The 17,925-nt window shown below is 42.8% G+C and overlaps 1 pseudogene; it reads right to left on the bottom strand.

Annotated features, from left to right (window-relative positions):
• Positions 1–690: 690 nt before the first annotated feature.
• LOC142853969 (mitochondrial fission regulator 1 pseudogene) lies at positions 691–2,757 on the bottom strand (annotated as a pseudogene).
• Positions 2,758–17,925: the final 15,168 nt, after the last annotated feature.

The raw sequence follows: 17,925 nt of genomic DNA, 5'->3' as shown, positions 1-17,925 counted from the left end.
AGACCAGACAGTGGCGACACACTTTAATCCCAGTAGCTATGCTAGTTTGCCATAGAAACGGGGCGGTAGTGGTGCACACCTTTAATCCTAACACTAGAGAGGACTATAAGATGGGAGGAGACAGCTCTCACACAGTCTCATTCTGAGATTCCTGGAGGCAGGATCACCGTTTGGTCCTGAGGTAGAGGTAAGAGTCAGTGGCTGGCTGTTTTGCTTTTCTGACTTTCAGGTTGAACCCCAATGTCCGTCTCTGAGTTTTTATTAATTATTAATTATGTCACAAAGAACCACTGAAGACGCTTCGCTTTACTGGGACCACTGATGCTGGTCAGCTGGAGCTAAGAAATTAGTGGTAATTAAGAAGTGACCAGTCTTCTCGAGGTGAATTTTTCTGGGAAGTGTTTCCTTGGATTCAGCACACAGAGTGTGGTCCAGAGGTAGTCAAGGTTGCAACTTGATTTATCAGCCAAACTTACTTACACATCAGAATCTCCCAGGTGGTACTGGTTTTAAGGCACGAAGGGATCACGGAGGGCAGCTGAGGCTTGGCACTGAGAGAGGCCAGGAGAGGCCTTTGGTGAACGTGCAGTCTCAGGAGCAGTTGGAGGACAGGGTTAAAAGGGTCACACAAAAAACTTGTGGCTTGGCGCCGCAAAGAGGGTCCAGGAGAAGCTCACGGGGAAGCACAGCTCAGGCGAGAGACCCTAGCATTCTGGAGATGTCAGTGCCATGGAGGATCATGAACAGCAGCTGTGGTGTTGGAATGAAGCCTGTAGGAATTTAAAAGACAATGTGCGTCGGAGGGTGGAGCTGGAGAAGTGACCACAGCCCCTAGAAGGAGCTCAGGAGGTCCTGAGTGAATCCCAGGTGTTGGGCGCAGAGTTATTTACACTTTTGGAGTTTGGTTTTGCTTTGTTCAGATTGTAACTGTGCCCTGGTTCTTCCCTTTTGGAAGTATTAAAATATCTAATTAATTTTTGGTTTGACAGGAGACTTTGAATTCTGAAAGATGTTGGATTTGAAAAGTGTTGGCTATTTTAAAGAGACAGAATTTTCAGGTGTTTGAAATTTTAAAAATTGGGAATTTAAAAATCTGGAATATTTAAAATTTTTTTCGGTCTGGACTATTTTATATTGTGATGTACCCCCTCTTTGAACATACTGGTTTTTATTTAAGAAGTGATTTACTTCATTAATTTGATTTGTTACTACTTGAGAAGTACATTTCCTTCCAACATTGGGTGTCAGTGAGGTGTAAGCATAGAGTTCCTGGTCCTCACTTCCCTCTAGTGGAAAGCAATTCAGAGGCTCAGCAGTAAACATCTTCTGTAAACTCAGATCCAGAGGAAAAAAAGAAGTGAGAACGTATATAAGCCCTGCTGGAGGCATTCCCATCTCCAACACTGTTCTCGAATAACAGGGTAGACCAGGTGTTCCATCTATGAGCAGTAAACTATCAAAGAAGAGAAACAGTTTTCTCATTGGTGTTATTCATAACAAGTTTTTACATACTTTTTTATCTTCAAATGCATGCATATAAAATATTTACATAGGTATTAATGTTAAGAATTGGAAAGGGGGGCTGGGTGGTGGGGGCTGGGTGGTGGCAGCACAGGCCTTTGATCCCAGCACTGGGGAGATAGAGGCAGACAGACCTCTGTGAGTCTGAGACCAGCCCGGTCTACAAAGAGAGTTCCAGGATGGCCAGGGTGACATAGAGAAACCCTGTCTCAAAAAACAAAATACAAACAAACAAAGAAACAAAAAATAGGAAAGTAAAATTTGAAAATATACAGAAACATTCTCGAATAGCCTGTCTTCTAAAGCCCTACAATTGTTACTCATGCTTGAAGATGAACCCTGGACGCCTATTAAAAACATGTCATAATACACTTGTGTTAAGGAGAACTCCAGAACTGAGGTGGTCTCTGGCTCTGGTTTTGGAATTCCCTTTTCAACTTCATCTTGGCTATTGTGTTGACACTGCTAAGCAAACTTCTATTTCAGAGCATCCGCTGTGAGGGCAGCGGGGTCAGTAGTATGCACTGACTTAGGCTTTAGGTCTTCCTCTGACTTCTTGACTGAGTGTAGCTTCACCCTGTTCATATATTTAAAGATCTCAAGGATCTTTGGCATGTCAGGCTTCTTTGGGAGGCTCTTAGCCAAAGTCTTTCCAGTACGAGCTTTTGCTCTCTTCTCTCTTTAAGCAGATTGAGAGCAGACATACTTGGGTGGAGCATCAATGGCAGGGGGTGGGAAGGAGGTGGTGGTGCTGCAGTAACAGATGTGGAAGAGAGTCACAATCTTGGCAAGCTGAGCTCTAAGGGCAGCAAGCTCATTCTTGAATGGGAGATCTTCTGCAAGGCCTTCTCACTGGCCAGGGTCATTTTTGGAGGAGGCTCATCTTGTAACAAGTTTGGGAAGAAAATAGGCCTGCTTGGGGGCTTCTCAAAGCAAGGAAGGCCATCCCCAAGGGGAGGCTTGAACCTGACCTCCTCCCTCAGTCTATTGAACACATTCCCTCTTCTGTAGCTACCCACCCAACATCAGGAGAAGATGCTGCCACATTCTCTGTTGGGAGGATGGGGCTCCATTCTGGTAGGCAGAAATTGACCTCTTGGACACTGAATCAGAGATAATTCAGTACCAATTTTCTTTATGGTACTTTGAGATGAAGAGATGAACCCTATGGTTTTCTAAAGTACCAACTAACTGCTGAAATACCATCCTCGTCAGGCATTTAGTCCAGCCCAGCATTTCGAGTCTTTTCAACTTACAGCCCAGGCATCCATAGCAGCACATGGTCCACAGAACACACTCTGCTGCCGTGATGTTCCTGTTAGCATGAGAGCTTGGGGATGAACAAGAAAGGAAAGGTTGTGGCTTAATAAGGATGTAATTCTGTGTCGTGTTCACAAGAGGTCAGTTGTACTGGAGAGTTTCATGTCATCTTGACACAAGCTAAGGTCATGGCAGAGAATGGAGCTTCAATTGAGAAGATGCCTCATTTTCTTAATTAGTGATTGATGGGGAGGGCTCTGCCCATTTCAAGCCATGGAAAGCAAGCCAGAGAGCAGTACCCTCCATGGCCTCTGCAGCAGCTCCTATGTCCAGGTCCCAGCCGGCTTGAGTTCCTGCCATGACTTCCTTCAGTGATGGATGGATTCAGAAATGTGAGCCAAATAAACTCTTTCCTTTCAAACTTGCTTTCATTCATGGTGTTTCTACATAGCAATAGTAACCCTAACTTGGACACAAGCATATGAGAAGAAATATAATTTGAAGTCGTATGATCTCTTCAACTCTTAGGCTTATTATTCTTTAGTATAATTTTTTTTCTGTCACTTAGGCTGTGAGCCAGAATTGAGCTGGGTCATATACCTCTGGCTCACAAGCTTAGGCATGTTATTTGGAATTAGATGCCTCCTCATCTCTACTGTTTCTTTGTTCCTCTTTCTGGTTCTTGGTTATGACATATTTCTGATCTTGGTTCTTATGGTGTCAGATGTTAGCTCCTTTCTGTTATGATTCTAACTCTGACCCCATCAGTTTTGTCTTCCTATGCTGTCTGTATTCTCTCATTCTGGGTATATAGAACTTCTTCATCGGCAAAATTCAGCACAAACATGGTAGTAGCAGATGCACTGACTATAGTCAGTATGCTCGGTTAGGATGCTGGAGCGGTAACCCGGGGAGGAAGAGGGCTGTGGAATCAGGTGCTCACAGATACTAGGCAGGGCAAAACAGGCAGATCAAATCCAGGGTGTGCACAAGTCCCGTGAGTCAGAGTCTCCACCAGGGGAAAAGTCAGGAAGATGCAGCTGGAGCTGGACTAGCATTAAGGTGAGAAGCTAACAGTGCGGTGACTCAGGTCAAGTACACAATTACTAACTGGTCCCTTTGGGTGAGGTACCTACCTTGCTCTTTATTGCTGTCAGAGTGATGAACAAGGCAGGGTTGAGATGTCAAGTTTGGGAGCTACTTAAAAAATGTTTGTAACCCTTTGTGATAATAGTCACGATGGGGAGTTACAGGAGGCGGTGGGAAGGCAGTGAGGTGCAGACTGCTGCCCGTGCCTGGTGCAAATGCTCTGGGCTGACATTTTAGGGTACATCGTATTCAAAGTACATTCCCTTCCATGTCAGACCTACTTCCCCATTCCCATGACCGCCAGGGGCATCATCTCGCCCTGCGTGTTACAGTCCCTGCCAGCTGCGTTGCACTGATGTCACTTGCTCTGTCTGCTGCTTAGTGATTCTCTTATGTATTGCACGTTCCCTTCCTAATGCATCATCCGAGTGGCCGCTCTAGCCTTGTCCCTTCCAATCAGCCTCAAATCTTGGTCTTCGCTCACGACCTTGTCTTTGATTTTCCTAAGAAGACTGAGGGCATTGAACGGGAACTCCTTCACTCCTCAAACCTGGCCCAAACACCATCTCTGCTGCCTCTTAATGGCTCCTGAACTTTTAACTGATGTCTTTTTTTCCCCCTCTTGACTCAGATAAAAGGCAGCCTTCTTTCTTTTGAGTGCTGGCCTGCTTTTCTGTACTCTAATCCACTTCTTTCTCTGCTCAAACTCCTTCAGGTGACTCTTTGCCTCTGACATTCTCTCCTTTCATAGTAAGGATGGTGAGATGGAAGAATTAGCTCAAAAGAACCTGGTGTGTGTGCGTGTGTGTGTGTGTGTGTGTGTGGGGGGGAGCGCTTGTGTGGCTCTCACTGTCTGGCGCCTGCAGGGAGCCCTCATGTGTGCATATAGGCAGGTGTACATGTGTGTATGGGAGCAAGTGCATGTGTATGCAGGTGCGTATTTGTGTGCATGTATTTATAGGACAGAGGTCAAGCTTTGGTATGATCTCTCAGGTCACTTACCTTGTGTTTTGAGACAGGGTCTCTCAATGACACCTTGGCCTTGTTGGCTAGCCTTTCTCTTTCCAGTGTTGGGATAACAACCTTGTACCACCATGTCTGGCTTTTAATGTGGGTTCCAGAAAAACCACACTCTGATCCTCATGTTCGCATGGCAAGCACTTTACTAAGTCATCCCCTCCCCCAAAAGAGTATTTTATCTATATCCCGGGTCTCACACTCCTCCTTCTCCTCCTCCTCCTCCTCCTCCTCCTCCTCCTCCTCCTCCTCCTCCTCCTCCTCCTCCTCCTCCTCCTCCTCCTCCTCCTCCTCCTCCTCTTCTTCTTCTTCTTCTTCTTCTTCTTCTTCTTCTTCTTCTTCTTCTTCTTCTTCTTCTTCAAAATAGGGTTTCTCTGTAGCCCTGACTGTCCTGGAACTCGCTTCTGTAGATCAGACTGTTCCAGAACTCAGGGATTCACCTGCCTCTGCCTCCTGAGGGCTGGGATTAAAGGTGTGTGCCACCACTGCCCTTTGTCTTTTAAAGTATGATTTCCTGCCTACAAGACCTGCTGGGGTAATGGTGGCTCAGAAGTTGTAGGAGTGGCCAATCAATGACTGGTCCAGTGTGTGGCCCATGGCACAAGAGGGAGCCCGTGCTTGGCACTGCCTGGGTGGCCAGTAACCAGAGGCAGGAAAACCCAGAGATCCAGAATGGCACCAAACACATCTGGCAGCCCCCCCCCCCGAAAAAATACTCCACAAAATGATTTCTAATAATTCTACTATACTCAATAGGTTGGTGTCTAGCCGGTTGTCATCAGAGGGGCGCCATCCAGCCACTGATGGGAGCAGATGCGGAGAACCACAGCCAAATTCTAGGCGGAGCAGCAAACCCCACAGCTGGTGTGTGTGTGTGTGTGTGTGTGTGTGTGTGTGTGTATGGGAGGACCATAGATGTCAGAATGGTAGAGGACACCATGAGACCGCAACCCACAAACTCAACTAAGGACTCAAAGCAGTTCCCAGGGACTGAAGTGACAAACACGGACCCTGTATGGGTCTGAGCTAGGTTCTCTGCATAAGCCTTATGGTTGTGCAGTTAGGTGTTCTTGTGGGACTCCTAACAGTGGGAGTAAGGGTGTATCTGACTCTTTTGCCTGCAGTTGGGGCACTTTTTCTCCTACTGAGTTGCTTTGTTCACCTTGATATGAGGGTATATGCATAGTCTTACTGTAACTTGTTAGGCCGTGTTCAGTGGATATTCCTGGGAGGCCTGCTCTTTTATTGGAAGGGAAACAGAAGCGGAGTATATCTTGGTGAGAGGGGAGGTGGAGGAAGGAACTGGGAGGAGTGGAGGAGGGAAATTGTAGTCAGGATGTAATGTATGAAAGAATAATAGAAAGAAATCTTGATTATCTTCTTTCAAAGAACATGGTCATGAAGAAACACCTCATTTTTACCTAGGGACTTGTCTATAACTTAGGACAGGTTATGTAATATTTGTATATCCTACTTGCTCCTATCTTCCTAGAATTCTTCTTCTTTTTCTTCCTCTGAGACAATTATTATTGGTTGAAGCACATTCAACTCCCAGGCTTTCTGACAGATACCTCCAGGCGACTGTGAGGTCTCCCAGGTTCCTGCAGGTTCTCAGGCCATCTGTGGTCAAATCTTGGTTTTACTAAGCATCCCTTGAATGCAGCTGGTAAACCTGCACCCTAGCTTCCTTGCCTGTTAGTAATAGAGCAGTAATAGTACCTCTGTGGACAGGTAGCAATTGTGGCTCATAGGCGTTACAGCTGGGCAGACTGCTGGCTGCTTCTCTCCTTTGGAAGCTTGCATGGTCCTCAGGGAGGGGGCAAAGACTGGGCCCTGTGTCTGAAATGCACGATGTCTTTAGCAACAGGAATTTACCTTATTCCTTTGTAGTGGGGCAAACAAGAAAAATTGCAAAAGTCTATAATGTCTTGGAGATCCCTTGGACCACCTTGACCAACTCAAAACGGGGGCTTCTCATGCCTAGTGTTGGGGTTTTTGTGAGATGGTCTATGGCTTTTTTTGTAAGCATTGTCAGCTTAGATGGGAAAATTTTATTTGAACTATTTATGTATATCTGTACACCCACTTACATGTATTAGAGATATTTTAGGGGAGATAGTTAATAGTATTATTCCTTATGCCTTTTCCCAGACATTTTACTATGGTTTCATCCTTGGGCAAATGAAGTCCTTTTTAATATGCATCTCTTGTGTGGTACTGCCTAGTTTTCCTCTCAGCGTTTCTGTTTTAGGTTTCTAGTTTAAGGCTTTCATCCATTTGAAATTAGTTTTTGTGCAGGGGGACAGATTACAATTCCATTTCATTCTTCTGCAAGTAGACATCTGGTTTTCTCAGAGTTATCTGTTGAAGATGATTTCTTTTCTACAGCATATGTTTTTGGCATCTTTGTCCAACGTTAAATGGCTGATGTTACATGCACTCAAGTTTGGGTTTTTGATTTTGTTTAATTGATCGACATGTCTGTTATTGTGGTAGTGCCATATTGTTTTTAATACTGTGGCTCTGTAACATATCTTGGGATCTGGAATGGTAATGCCTCCAGCGCTGCCATTTTGTTCAGGATTGTTTTGGCTCTCAAAGTTTTTCTTGTGGTTTCATATGAATTCTGGAATTATCTTTTCTTATTTCTGTGAATAATGAGATGTGAATTTTGATTGGGATGGTATTGAATCTGCAAGTATCTTTTGGTAAAATGAGAATTTCCACAGTATTTATTCTTCCAATCAATGAGAATGAGATTTTTCCCATTTTCTGGTGTCTGTCTCTTTCTTAAGAGAGTTAATATTTTCACTATAAAGATTCTTTACCCTCCTTGGGTAGGTCTATTTCTAAACATTTTATTTCTTTGAGGCTACTGTGAATGGGTGTGAGGATAACACTTTTAAAAGAGTGGCCAAAGCTCAAATAAATATTTGCCGTCAGCTTTTAGACAACGTTCCACCTTATTCCGTTCGCTGTGTTGATAGTTGTTAGAAATGTCTGTACAGTCGACCTGCTAATAATGAGTTTCTCACAGGATGGGCTTCCAAGTGTGGAGTTAGTAAATCAGAGGGAGCCAAGTTAAAGGTAATAATTAGGTTTCTATTCACGTGTTACAGCAGTGCAGGCAAGAGGCAAAAAGAGAGGTGGTAGTTGTTCGGTATTCTGTTCATCTAAGGGCTGGCATGGTTGAGTCTTGATGAACACTTCCAAAGAGACCTTTATCAGTTGTTCTTAACCAGGGTTGATACCCCTGTAGTGGCATCGAATGACCCTTTCATAAGGGTCCCTAAGGCCATTGGAAAACACAGATGTTTGCATTATGATTCATAACAGTAACAAAATTACAGTTATAAAGTAACAACAAAAATGATTTTGTGGTTGGAGGGTCACCACAACATGAGAAACTGTATTAAAGGGTCACAGCATTAGGAAGGTTGGGAACCTCTAGACTATATGAAAGGCTCTGCTGGTGGTCTCATCTCTATACCTTTCATTAGAGAGATTTGGTAAAGCTATATACAAAATAAATAATTACATACATAATATAACACACATAATGCATACGCAATATGTAGTTCACATCACATATATTTGCATATTTATATATAGACACATATGTACAGTTACATATTACATACATAAATACATACTTTACACACACACACACACATACATAATATTTGAGTATTTTGACACTGTGAATTATTTACCACTAGCAAACTCATCTGCAAATTTGTGACCCCAGTGATCCTTTATTGGTACTGAGATTATTGTGGAGAAATGTCCTTAACAAAGTTCAACTACTAGGTTGGCAATGTCAACTGTGGTTACAGTAGTCAGTCGTGGTCTGCACATCAAGTCTTGGGACTTAATCTACATTGCAACCTTCATACCCGTTTACCTGCATTTCTCCCATCCTCTTTGGCAACCAACATTCAGTCTCTGCTTCTGAGTTTATAATGGGCGTATTTAAATGCCTCACCAGTATTAGTCGTCTGGAGGTAGAAATCAAAAGCAGTGGGAAATCCTTCATAAATTTACAGTGGCTGTCGTCATAGAGACATACTGCAAGGAACCGAAGAGAAAGAGCTACTGTTCACCTTGCTGGAAGTATGAAATTCTACGGTCGATAAGGAAAATATCAGGGAGAATCTCACAAGATTAAACACACTGTGTTTTAGGATCCCACGCTCCATGCGTGGATATCCAATCTCCGTCTTGGAAAGATCCCTACTCTCCACGTTCATCCAGCACTATTCACAACAGCCAAGATCTGGGAACTCGAAATGTATGGAGAATGACGAGATGAAGAAGATGTAGTGGTTAGAGAGAGTGGAACGGCATTCAAGATGAAGAGCTGGGAGCTCTGCCATGTGCTGTACCGCAGATGAAGCGGAGGGCACTGTGCTATGCGAAGTAATTCACGGAAAGACAAGCATGCACGCTGTGATTTCACCACTAGAATCTAAAGCACTCACACGTTTGTGCTTTTATGAACGCTGGGCATCAGGGAAGAAAAGGAATGGGAAAGAGCTGGTAGCACAGAAAGCAATGCTTTCACTGCGGTGTTCTTTTCTTCTCTTCTCTGACCTCATAAGGATTATGGCCTTAGAAATGCTGTAGATGGGAGGAGGTGGACAGGAAGTGGGGGGGGAATGGGGAGACAGGAGGGAGGCCTGGAGGGATAGTTCAGTGCATAAGAGCTCTTGTTGCACACACGTGAAGACTGAATTTGAGTCTGTAGTGTCCATGTAGAAAGCCACATGTTTCTGTTACCCTAGTGCTTGGTGGGGGGGGGGGAGAATTAGGGGGAGGATCACTGGGGTTCCTTGACGACTAGCCATCCTAGACTCACTAGTGAGAGATCTTGCCTCCAAAGGTTGCTCTCCTACTTTGAGCACCAGTCATAACTGCCTGTTCTATGATGCTCCAAGCTCTCCTATTGGTCATGAGAATGAAGGACTCACCTCTTCCCTTCAGGGCCCCATCCTATTGCTTAGAGCATGATGCTATAACTGTCTTAAAAGCATGGGAACAAAAGGGTTTACTTCTCTCTCCAGGGTGTCATGGCTACCCATCACAGCTGCCAAAGCTGTGATGCTGATTACTCTCCCAATGAATCTCTTTTGAAGGCTGATTTGTGTCAGTTTTTTTCTACTGAACCTCTGACATCTTTTATAATCCATAACAATTCTTAAAAATTACTTTACTTTTGATTAGGTAACTGTGTGTGGATGTGTCATATGAGTACAGGTGCCCATGGAAGCCAGAGGTACAGGATTCCCGCTGGAGCTGGAGTGTTGGTGATTGCCTGTTGCCCAGAGTGGATGCGGGGAACTTAACTTGGGCCCTGTGCTAGAGCAGGATACGCTCTTACTGCTGAGCCATTTCTTTCGTCACTATTGTCTAACAATTCTGACCCATTTCCTTCGGGTTTTCACGAGTAAGCCATTGTATGTTAAGCTCATAACAAATTATGTAGTATTCATTCAAATCTGAGGTATTATTGTTATTGTTGCTCCATTAGCACGGAGATCTGGCTCTTTAGTTGGTGGCAACATTCCTTTGAAAGGAGCTTCTCAACAGCTGAGCTAATTGGTGTATCACTACTTTCTGTCCTAGAGTTTTGTCTCATTCAGTACTCCATCCTTCTTGAAGCTTACAATATGAATTCCTTTCTTTATATTCTAATGATTTTCATTTTTAAGGGTGATTATGACAGGACTTTTGCAAGAAGGTGGTAAAAGCAATACAATTCTGGAAACCATTAAATACAAAGAATGCAGTGGTCTATTTGAGTCCTCAAATGATATCCTTATTCAGAAGTATAGAAATGATTTTTATTAAAGAAAATAATTTTCCATAAGAGGACTTTTCTTTGTTAGTGAAACAGTAAGGGTTGACTTTGAGGATCTGAGGATTTATTATATTTGTATAACTTATAACTTATGACTTGGAGAATAGGAAACATTTATGAAGAAGAAAGTATGACTATTGCTGATATTTCATGTTATAAAATCATTTCTTATTTGGTTTAAGCCCTGATTTATTATGGAATCAAATATCCATGCATTGGTACTACTTTGTAAGTTTAAAAATAGTACTTGGACATACAAAGAACATAGGCACACATCTATTTTTTGAAAACCTCCTTTTTCCAAAAATGATGGGAGGACCTTAGATTGAAATACTGCTTTAAACTCTTCAGTTCTTAAATATTTTCCCTGAAGACTTTGAGGTGTGCACATTTGAAAAATATCTTTATAACTCCTGAAAGATGTGTGAGATGCTCTTGGTTGGCATAGCTGTGTTCTATAATATAAGGAACTTCTTTATAAACCAGTTGGAAGTGGCCAGGGTTTTAGAACAGGAAAGTAATCTGTGAATATTAGGTGATGAATATATTCTTCCTCAGGATTAAGAATCCTGCTTTACTGAAAACAAAGCATTCATTTTTTTTTAAAACAAACATCATAGGCTTCCTATGTTTTGTTTAAACTATCAAGATTCTCCTAGAAGCTGATTGCTTCTCCCTGAGAGAAAATAAAATCAGGCAAAGTTGAGAATATGATGCAAATAAAAAGTCTTTGGTATGTTAAATTCATAATTGGCCTAGATAAACTCAGGGCACAGCTGTGGCTGGTCATCTTTATTGACCTTACAGCATCCAAGGCTCAGGAAACTTCACTGAGGAAGGAGGAGAAAGAACTTAAACCAGAGAGGATGGGGAGGAGAGCTGTGAAATGCTGACTTTTGGACATGACATAGGTGTCTCACGTATGAACTCAGGGTAGTTGTGGTTAACTGAACAAGGCCTGTGTAAGATGAAGCCAGTCTAAATTCCAACATGGAATGAGACAGGGATTCATAGTCTCTACTCTATTGAAGGGGTATTAGCAGAGGGAGGGAGAGCATTTTCCTTTGAAGGTGGGACTGCTGATAAATAGCCCCAAGGATGGTCCCACACATACCTCATGTGCATACAGGCAGCGTTAACTAGACAAGGGTTATTAACAACACAAAGAGAGAAAATGATGACATGAACCCAGGAGGGGAGGTAGGGTATGAGTACCAAGGGAGTTGGGGTAGGTACGATCAATACAACTTGTATAAATGAATGGAACTTTTCAACGAATAAAAATTACTTTGTCTTTAGAAAACCAGTGAGATTTGAGCATGCCTTAGCACGCAGTTTAATGACTATCAATCACTAAGCATACAATAGACACAAATGAAGTCGTTTAGGATGTAGTGTGAATTGACCACGCACATGAGTCGTATGCAATGGACACGGTGAATCTACATGCAGAAAGGGAGCACTCAGAAAGTTAAATATATTGAATACGGGATTCAGCTTTGCATTGCCAAATAGTTGCCCCAAGGAAACCCAGATTTTTGTCTCTCTTGGATGCGTAGCAGCTCCACTGAGGATAACTGGTCAGAAAATCACAACGATGCTTCTTTAGCGTCCATACCCAGCAACTGCAGCCTGGTAATGCTACTTCACATTGTTAGTTCTTTAATCTCCTGCTCCTCCGGGAAATTGCTTCGCACACTCTCCTCTCGAGTCTTTTGTGCTTCCTTGTCCACCCTCACACACAATAAAGCATTCCCCTGTGTAATTTTATCAGAGATCAGCCATGATGATATCAAATAAGCCAAAACAATCTGTTCCTACCGGAAGAACTCAGTGTCCCGTTCTTCAGAACCACCAGAGTTATCTTTTCCCCCCCCCGGGTTCTGAATTGGTTTTCATCCCAGTGGCCCTTTTGATCAGAAGCTCAAAGATGGGCCCACGAAGGACACAGAGCTCCCTGACAGCTGTGCCAACACCTGTGGACAGCAGGGGTCACAGTGACCACAGTGTAACAGCAGGGCATCACTGTGCATGAGATACCCAGCCTGTTTTGCCTTTGTGTTTAGATTTATGGGATAATGACTCTAGAAACCAGGGTTGGTTTGAGAACGCTCTCGGTGGCCACATTAAAAGTTAAAAAAATCTCGCCTTTTCCTTTCTGCGCATTTGCATAATTGGCTTCCACACAGCTTTTCCAGGCACAAGAATTTTTTTTAATTTGAAGACAGATATGTTCTGAATGATGGTATTCTTTTAATCATCATCAGACTAGAAAGGGAGTCTCATTAAGTCCTCTAACTTCTTCTAATCAATGTCCCTGAAAGCATTTTTTGAATAAATGAATTTTATATTTTTCTGTGTGCTAAAAATTATCTCTCCCTTCTGTTTATAAGAAATGAATAAGGTTTTGAGATGTTTTTTCCATTTTGCATTAAGTATCTAACAGTTAAGAAATCATTGTTGTAGGTAACCTACCATCATTTGGTTATAGGCGGCTTATGTTTCATTTATTGTATAGTTGCATGATTTCCTAGAACACACTGGAAGAGCTTGCACAGTTCAATGCAGTGCTTGATACAAAAAATTGTGTAGTAGTTAAAAATATTTTAGGAGATCAAAATACTAGGTAAATATGTATAATATGCGAAGAAATGATAATTAAGTACAGTTGGAATATGTAACAATTGCAGCTTAAGCTACCATTGATAACAGAAACTGGCTACCTCTTCAGAAGACCTGCTTTTGATAGGATCTATTAGAGTTCATCACACTTGAACATACCCACTCTCACCCTAAAAATAACCCCTTCCCCAAATTGGGGACAATGCTGTTTTTCCAAATAAACATCTCTGAAATGACAATTAAAAATAAATCATGATATAGTATGAAGTACTATACAGCAGTGAGAAGGGACCACTGCAGGCAAAAACAAGCTCTGGATTTTATATGTGATGTTGCCTGAAGGAAGACAGACATAAAAAGAACATGCCATGTATCTGTTTGTGTAAACATCAATACTAGGAAACAGTGTCCAGTGATTCAAGAAGTCATTTATGGCTTGTGTTGTAAGGAAGTTACAGACTTTCTGGAATGTTCTCTCATCTGATGAAATACTGGATTAGAAACACTAATCTGCACAGATGTTGGTTTATAAAAGCTGAGCAGGTGATGCAGTTGTGAGCTGGGCCCTTTCAACTCATGTGTTGTACTTTTGTATAAAGTTAAAACACATAGATATCACTGAAGAGTTTATTATGGGTAGAGACCATTGGAAGGTATCCGTACTGGGCAGCAGTTCTTTCTTGCTCACTGTGTGACCTTCAGTGTGTGCACGGCCACAGTTCCATTTTCTTTGCCAGGCCTCTTCTTGTTGTTTAGACTTTGCATGTTATTTAAACTTTTGGAAGAATAAATTATGGTTAATGTGTCCATTTACATGCTCTCTACAATTAACTGTAGTTAATAGTAAAAATCCAAGTCCCATGTGCAGACAAGCTGTCTATCACCATCAGAGCAGTAACTGGAAGCAGCATTGGTGAGTGTGAAGTGAGTGGAGGCAGGGGAATGGTAGTTTTGAGCTTTTCTATGAAGAATGCTGATGTTCAATGATTTCTTTTGTTTGCATTCAGTCTTTGTCTCCAGGGCCTGCATCAGCATCTCCCAGAGCCCCTAAGCATCGATAAAAGCAACACTTGCTCCTGATTATGGGCATTTCTTGCTTCCCGTTCTCAGGCTGACCATTTTCCTTCTGGACTTAAACACCTTTCCCCCAATGCTGTTAAAGGCCATGCAGATGTGCAGATTCAAGTTGTCTGCAGATTTGCCTTCATCCCACCTGCCTGAGAGGTAACAGGTCGCCTTGTGTGTTGTTTGGAGATTTTCAGCCCTTTGTTTAGTTACAATCTATTGATCGTCTTTTCATGTAGATAATGAATAGTATTCTCTGGCTTCAGGGGTGTCAGAGGCCTCTCTGATCCCATTATTCAGGGCCACCTTGAGTCCTCAGGAATCTCTATTATTTCTGAGGCATTGTTAGCCACATTTTTATTTCTTTGCAACACAGATTCATACAAATGAAAAATATTAAAACATCATGGATTCTCCTTTCCCACTATATTAATATGAACCACCTCATCTAGATGAGAATACAATATCTTTTGCAGAAATATTTGCAAGGGAAGGAATTCAGTTATTTATAATGCCTATTTACTTTATGCCTGGTTTTGAAATGAAATGAAAAGTAAAATGAAATTTATGCCCAGGCCATGCTGAAGCAAGAATGGTCAGTTCTTACATGGTGGTTCTGTTGAACTTGTCTGTATATTAGGTTTCATGGTCTAAGCTGATGAGGACAACTGACCAGGTCTCTTCCTCAAGAGGGCACCAGAGCTCATTACAGATGGTTGTGAGCTACCATGTGGCTGCTGAGAAATGAACTCAGGAACTTTGGAAGAGCAGGCAGTGCTCTTAACTGCTGAGCCATCTCTCCACAGAGGAGTGAAAAAGCAATTGTACCCATTGTGGCGACAGCAACACAATTAATGATTTAAAGGTTAGCAACTCAAGAGTTTCCACTTTTTTTTGGCTAAGCCCTTGATGATTTGAGAACCCACAGGTGAATTACTTTCTATCATCCATTTTCTTCTTACCAGATTTTAATGTGAGTTAAGATTCAGAAGGTCACAGCAGGAGATGGGGTCAACCTCAAACCCCTGCCCTGAGGTGTTGCTGTTTTCTAAATATTTATCAGAAGAGATTCTTCACTGCAGCTCTCCTGTGGACATGCATTCAGGCTGTTGAGCATTCCCAGAAGGAGATATAACCTTGCTTATAGAACTAACAATACCCAGACACAGTCAGACTCAGCAGATGGCAAAGGTCACCCTCATGCTCACTGACCCCGCCTCATTTTTACAAGACAAAACCAGAGCACTACTTAAAGACCTGTTGGAGGCAAAGCGAGAGGAGCAGCAAACCCGGGCTGCCCACAGCAGAGCGAGCAGGTGTGATAGACAAGGATGTGAAATATTTGTTTTTCACAGTGTTTTCTTTGGAGTATGAGACACTTAAGGTTCTCCTGAACGGTCATGACGGTACATAACAGTTAGCAAAGGGATTTGATCTTACACATTTGGTTACTGGGATATGAACCCATATTTAAAACGTGTATAAAACAATAAGCTGACTTCCTGTTGGCTTGGTCGCTCAGGTTTGTGGTCATGACTAACTATAAATATTGATGTTTGGGGTCGTTGTACCATGAACAGATTTTCAAAGTATTGTTTGAAAAATGTTTTATGTTTCTGTGAATGCTGGATTGCTAACTCCAGATGCTTTGGAAATCAATGAAGATTCACTCACCCACTTATTCATTCATTTATTCATTCATTCAGTGTTATTCTAAGTGACTTGGTGCATGCCACTGCAGGCAACATACATGTCTTAGACACCATAGATGTGCTTTAGACATTTATCACTTCCTAAGTGATGTAAAGTAAGTTTAGAAATATAAGATAAACTCTAAATGAAATTCTTGCTGGAACTGGTGCCTCAGTGCCCTGCGCTGAGAGTCAGTCCTTACTTTCAGGGAAAGAAGGAGATGTTGAATTGAGTGTTGAAGGGTAGCTAATAAGAATGAGGCTTCCAGTAGTATAGCCAGAGGTGCTAAGGAGCACTCTGGGAGAGCAGAGCCAAGTGAACAGAGCCGCGGTATTGACACGATATGGCCACTAGAGGGAACCTGAGGGTGGTGAGACTCAGGGTAGAAGGAAGTGAGGTGAGAGACAGAGAGAGAGAGAGAGAGAGAGAGAGAGAGAGAGAGAGAGAGAGAGAGAGAGAGAGAGAGAGAGAGAGTTGCAGTTATCTCATCTATCTGTCCCTCCTTTTTCCAACCGGAAGATCTCAGAGTAAAATATCTTTAGTCAGGACCATGCAGCCAGGTTGTCTGGGTGCGAGACATCACAGACCACTATGATTGACCTGTAGGTTTCCCCTGTGATCTATGTAAGAGCAGCTGCTGAGTTGAGAGGCAGAACAGGAATCCTAGACAGAGATAGTCCTCATTATTGACATGCAGGAGGCAAACATTTCCTAGTTGTGTAAGTAGATGGTGACCTCACCTTGTGCCAGGAGGTATGGCTTCTTAACACAGTTGGCCTAAAGGAGACAAAGGATTCAGAGCAACCACGGATGAGCCAGGAGGTATGGCTTCTTAACACAGTTGGCCTAAAGGAGACAAAGGATTCAGAGCAACCACGGATGAGTGCACCCTGTTTTTTTGAGTTTCGTCATGCAATCCATTTCCCTCTACAACAGCTTCCTGCCTAGAAATGGACATCTGGTTCCATGATTCAATATCAAGTATTTCCTGAGATGGGAATTAGACAGACTGCAATGAAATCGTTGGGTGAGGGCTAGTGCTAGAACGCTGGCAACTGAAAGCTGGCTGTCCTAAGAGGTGAAGGAGGACCGAGACTGGCTACGTTGATGACAACGTGCTTGCTCTGCAAGCACAAGGACTTATGTTCAACAACTAGAACCTTTGTAAGAAAGCTAGACCTGGGGCCCAGGCTTGGAATCTACAGGTAGCTCCCTGGCCACTGCTGGTCAGGCAGCATAATCTACTCAGTGAGCTCCAGACCAGTGTAGGGGGTAGAGAGAGAAAGAAGACCCTGAGGAATGGCACACAAGGCTTCCCTCTGGCCTTATCAAGCCCATGTATACACATCTACCAGTGTTGCCCCTCCCCATACACACACACACACACACACACACACACACACACAAAGAGACAGAGACAGAATAATGTTAACAAAGCAAAGAAAGAAAAGAAGAAAGGAGTGAGAAGAAAGATGAGAGGTAGAACCTCAAGGGTACCCATCACCAGCTGTTACCTGTTTTTCCCAGTGGTGGCTCACCCTGTCATCTGACGTCAGCAGGCTCATGGGCCTCTGGTGTGTGCCGCTTGAGCCCAGCATCTTTGTGACGATGTGAATCCCAAATTATGAACAACCCCTGTGCATCACCCTAGACCACATTTCTCTACCGTGCTTCTCCTTTTGAACACAGCGAAAATTCAATTCCCAAAGCCGAGACGCCCTTTACTTATTTTAATTTGGAAGGAAATGCTTACTTTTTCCTTCTCACTGAGCTCTGCTGAGTCAGGATTTCTTCATTCA

Source organism: Microtus pennsylvanicus, chromosome 7 (assembly GCF_037038515.1).
Source record: "Microtus pennsylvanicus isolate mMicPen1 chromosome 7, mMicPen1.hap1, whole genome shotgun sequence".
Taxonomy (NCBI): domain Eukaryota; kingdom Metazoa; phylum Chordata; class Mammalia; order Rodentia; family Cricetidae; genus Microtus; species Microtus pennsylvanicus.
This window is presented reverse-complemented; position numbering and strand designations above follow the sequence as displayed.